Raw genomic sequence first — 5000 nt, 5'->3', positions numbered from 1 at the left:
GACCCGAAGCGGCCAAGGCAAGCGCCCCTATGGGCCTAACACCCGCCGTGGGACGAGGCCTCGATCAGAAGGACACCGGCGCTCGCCGTCAGCCGCACTGGGACTTCCGTACGTCACAACTCGGCGCGCTCGAAAAGCGCGCAGATTCGACGCTGGACTCTTCCCGGTTCACTCGCCGTTACTCAGGGAATCCCTGTTGGTTTCTTTTCCTCCGCTTAATAATATGCTTAAATTCAGCGGGTGCTCTCGCCTGAACTCAGGTCGTATGTGTCAAGCGGGCCGCTTCTTACACGGCCCGCTGGCATCGCAAGTCGTCGCCGCCGGCGCCGACCGAGCGCGTACCGTCGCCGCCTTGGCCCACGGTCGGTCTTGATCTCGTGACCGGACCGACCGACCTGGACCCGCCCCTCGAACGTAGTTGAACACGTCGAGGGGCCGGCGGTGTACGGGACACGCGGTCGCGCCGAGAAAGCTCGGCGACCGCTTCAACTTGGGGCGACGCCCGGCCGTCTTCGCAGAGGCCAGGCGACGGCCCTCGGGTGAGGACGAACGCGACCCTGAGGCAGACGCGGTCCCGGGATTGACCCGAGACCGCAATTCGCGTTCAGAAGGTCGACGTTCAATGTGTTCTGCAATTCACATTACTTCTCGCACTTGGCTGCGTCCTTCATCGACTCGCGAGCCGAGTGATCCACCGTTAAGAGTCGTCCTCGACGTTTCGCCCGGCGCCGAAGCGCGCGGACGTCACACTGTGGGATCGACCACAAAACCACCACCGACAACAACTGCACAAAAACACCAACAAACGGCGCCGAGCGACCGCCGGGCTGGGCCGGCGGCACATCGAGCGCGGTGCCCAGAAGCCACCATCGCACTCGGCTGCCTTGCTATGCCAACGTGTTACGCGTGTCGCACGGGGCGGAACCCCGATTGACGGCCGCCCTCTCGGCGGCACCCAAAGACAATTCAGTGCGCGGTCGGCCGGGGCCTACCACCACCTTCGGTAATGATCCTTCCGCAGGTTCACCTACGGAAACCTTGTTACGACTTTTACTTCCTCTAAATGATCAAGTTTGATCGTCTTCTCGACACGCCGACGCGGCCGTTGCCAGCCGCGACGGGGCCGATCCAAGGATCTCACTAAACCATTCAATCGGTAGTAGCGACGGGCGGTGTGTACAAAGGGCAGGGACGTAATCAACGCAAGTTGATGACTTGCGCTTACTGGGAATTCCTCGTTCAAGGGAAACAATTGCAAGTCCCTATCCCAATCACGAATGAGGTTCAACGGGTTACCCGGACCTTTCGGCCTAGGTTAGACACTCGCTGCTTCACTCAGTGTAGCGCGCGTGCGGCCCCGGACATCTAAGGGCATCACAGACCTGTTATTGCTCAATCTCGTGTGGCTAAACGCCACTAGTCCCTCTAAGAAGTTAGACGCCGACCGAGAAGGTCGCGTAACTATTTAGCATGCCAGAGTCTCGTTCGTTATCGGAATTAACCAGACAAATCGCTCCACCAACTAAGAACGGCCATGCACCACCACCCACAGAATCAAGAAAGCGCTCTCAATCTGTCAATCCTACCTGTGTCCGGGCCGGGTGAGTTTCCCCGTGTTGAGTCAAATTAAGCCGCAGGCTCCACTCCTGGTGGTGCCCTTCCGTCAATTCCTTTAAGTTTCAGCTTTGCAACCATACTTCCCCCGGAACCCAAAGACTTTGGTTTCCCGGAAGCTGCCGGAAAGGTCGTCATGGTAACGCCTCCCGATCGCTAGTTGGCATCGTTTATAGTCAGAACTAGGACGGTATCTGATCGTCTTCGAACCTCTGACTTTCGCTCTTGATTAAAGAAAACATTCTTGGCGAATGCTTTCGCGGTAGTTCGTCTTCCGCCGATCCAAGAATTTCACCTCTAACGGCAGAGTACGGACGCCCCCGTCTGTCCCTCTTAATCATTACCTCGTGCTCCGAAAACCAACAAAATAGAACCGAGGTCCTATTCCATTATTCCATGCAACACTATGCAGGCGAACAGCCTGCTTTGAACACTCTAATTTTTTCAAAGTAAACTTATCGGCCACCGCCGACACTCAGTCAAGAGCACCGACGGAGAACCGAAGGTGAGGCGAACGCAACCAGTGACACGCCTTGCGACGGACCGGCGGCGCTCGCCCAAAATCCAACTACGAGCTTTTCAACCGCAACAACTTTAGCATACACTGTTGGAGCTGGAATTACCGCGGCTGCTGGCACCAGACTTGCCCTCCAATGGATACTCGTTAAGAGTTTTAGGATGTACTCATTCCAATTACAGGGCCTCGTTAGAGTCCTGTATTGTTATTTTTCGTCACTACCTCCCCGTGTCGGGAATGGGTAATTTGCGCGCCTGCTGCCTTCCTTGGATGTGGTAGCCGTTTCTCAGGCTCCCTCTCCGGAATCGAACCCTGATTCCCCGTTACCCGTTATCACAAAGGTAGGCACGTAGCGTACCTTCGACAGTTGATAGGGCAGACACTTGAATGATACGTCGTCGGTGCAGAGACCGTACGATCCGCGTGGTTATCCAGAGTCATCAAACGTCACAGGACGAACCCGGTCGGTTTTGATCTGATAAGAGCGCGCCTCCCGAAGTCGGCGCTTAATGCATGTATTAGCTCTAGAATTACCACAGTTATCCACTTCGCTTACGAGACCAAATAAACCAAGACTGATTTAATGAGCCATTCGCAGTTTCGCTTTACGAGAACTCGTACTTGCACCTGCATGGCTTAATCTTTGAGACAAGCATATCACTACTGGCAGGATCAACCAGATAGCTGCGACAGCTGCGCTCGGCCCTTGCTGGGCCGCCCGGCGCGTGCTCGTCGCATTCGTTTAAGACCGAGGCGATCGCCTGCGGCCGTACTCAGCTTCGACAGTCGCTGGCCGCGACGTCCACGCTCTCGCCGGCAGTGCCAGGCGGAGCGATTTGCGTTTTTTCTTTGCTCGCCCTCTCTCGGGCTCGATCCATTCAGTTTCGCACAAACAAGAGCTCTGCCGGCCGCCTGCAGCGGTGCCTAAAACCCGGGCATAACAATGCGACCGTTCTGCTAGGCCGACAAGCGCTCAAGCCAGACGCTCGATCGAACGCCCCCTACATATTAGTCGAGACAACGGCTCGCTCATTAGCATCGCGTTTGTACTTTAACTTTTTTTGGCTCGGCTTCTTTCGACGCCGATGCCGGCGACGCAGCACTCTCTCGCCCGCCAGCCACCGAGAAAAGGGTGCGCTCCGACCGGCCCCGCACCGCTCTTTCTTGGCTCATTCGAAATTACTGTCTTTCGCTCTGACATCCCTTACCTAGGGTTAGGTTAGTATGCTTGCACGTTTGTACTTTAACTTTTTTTGGCTCGGCTTCTTTCGACGCCGATGCCGACGACGCAGCACTCTCTCGCCCGCCAGCCACCGAGAAAAGGGTGCGCTCCGACCGGCCCCGCACCGCTCTTTCTTGGCTCATTCGAAATTACTGTCTTTCGCTCTGACATCCCTTACCTAGGGTTAGGTTAGTATGCTTGCACGTTTGTACTTTAACTTTTTTTGGCTCGGCTTCTTTCGACGCCGATGCCGACGACGCAGCACTCTCTCGCCCGCCAGCCACCGAGAAAAGGGTGCGCTCCGACCGGCCCCGCACCGCTCTTTCTTGGCTCATTCGAAATTACTGTCTTTCGCTCTGACATCCCTTACCTAGGGTTAGGTTAGTATGCTTGCACGTTTGTACTTTAACTTTTTTTGGCTCGGCTTCTTTCGACGCCGATGCCGGCGACGCAGCACTCTCTCGCCCGCCAGCCACCGAGAAAAGGGTGCGCTCCGACCGGCCCCGCACCGCTCTTTCTTGGCTCATTCGAAATTACTGTCTTTCGCTCTGACATGCCTTACCTAGGGTTAGGTTAGTATGCTTGCACGTTTGTACTTTAACTTTTTTCGGCTCGGCTTCTTTCGACGCCGATGCCGGCGACGCAGCACTCTCTCGCCCGCCAGCCACCGAGAAAAGGGTGCGCTCCGACCGGCCCAGCACCGCTCTTTCTTGGCTCATTCGAAATTACTGTCTTTCGCTCTGACATCCCTTACCTAGGGTTAGGTTAGTATGCTTGCACGTTTGTACTTTAACTTTTTTTGGCTCGGCTTCTTTCGACGCCGATGCCGGCGACGCAGCACTCTCTCGCCCGCCAGCCACCGAGAAAAGGGTGCGCTCCGACCGGCCCCGCACCGCTCTTTCTTGGCTCATTCGAAATTACTGTCTTTCGCTCTGACATCCCTTACCTAGGGTTAGGTTAGTATGCTTGCACGTTTGTACTTTAACTTTTTTTGGCTCGGCTTCTTTCGACGCCGATGCCGACGACGCAGCACTCTCTCGCCCGCCAGCCACCGAGAAAAGGGTGCGCTCCGACCGGCCCCGCACCGCTCTTTCTTGGCTCATTCGAAATTACTGTCTTTCGCTCTGACATCCCTTACCTAGGGTTAGGTTAGTATGCTTGCACGTTTGTACTTTAACTTTTTTTGGCTCGGCTTCTTTCGACGCCGATGCCGGCGACGCAGCACTCTCTCGCCCGCCAGCCACCGAGAAAAGGGTGCGCTCCGACCGGCCCCGCACCGCTCTTTCTTGGCTCATTCGAAATTACTGTCTTTCGCTCTGACATCCCTTACCTAGGGTTAGGTTAGTATGCTTGCACGTTTGTACTTTAACTTTTTTTGGCTCGGCTTCTTTCGACGCCGATGCCGGCGACGCAGCACTCTCTCGCCCGCCAGCCACCGAGAAAAGGGTGCGCTCCGACCGGCCCCGCACCGCTCTTTCTTGGCTCATTCGAAATTACTGTCTTTCGCTCTGACATGCCTTACCTAGGGTTAGGTTAGTATGCTTGCACGTTTGTACTTTAACTTTTTTTGGCTCGGCTTCTTTCGACGCCGATGCCGGCGACGCAGCACTCTCTCGCCCGCCAGCCACCGAGAAAAGGGTGCGCTCC

General features: G+C 56.0%; 2 non-coding genes and 1 pseudogene across 2 annotated transcripts; all 3 read right to left on the bottom strand.

Annotated features, from left to right (window-relative positions):
- LOC144425362 (large subunit ribosomal RNA) overlaps nt 1-264 on the bottom strand; it is a 3695-nt pseudogene extending 3431 nt beyond the window's left edge.
- A 288-nt stretch (nt 265-552) lies between these two features.
- On the bottom strand, nt 553-706 carry LOC144425413 (5.8S ribosomal RNA). Its single transcript, XR_013477505.1, has one exon. It is a non-coding gene; the product is annotated as a 5.8S ribosomal RNA (ribosomal RNA).
- Nucleotides 707-1004: 298 nt separating this feature from the next.
- On the bottom strand, nt 1005-2814 carry LOC144425324 (small subunit ribosomal RNA). Its single transcript, XR_013477468.1, has one exon. It is a non-coding gene; the product is annotated as a small subunit ribosomal RNA (ribosomal RNA).
- Between the last annotated feature and the right edge of the window lie 2186 nt (nt 2815-5000).

This window comes from Styela clava, chromosome 7 (assembly GCF_964204865.1).
Source record: "Styela clava chromosome 7, kaStyClav1.hap1.2, whole genome shotgun sequence".
Classification (NCBI taxonomy): Eukaryota; Metazoa; Chordata; class Ascidiacea; order Stolidobranchia; family Styelidae; genus Styela; species Styela clava.
This window is presented reverse-complemented; position numbering and strand designations above follow the sequence as displayed.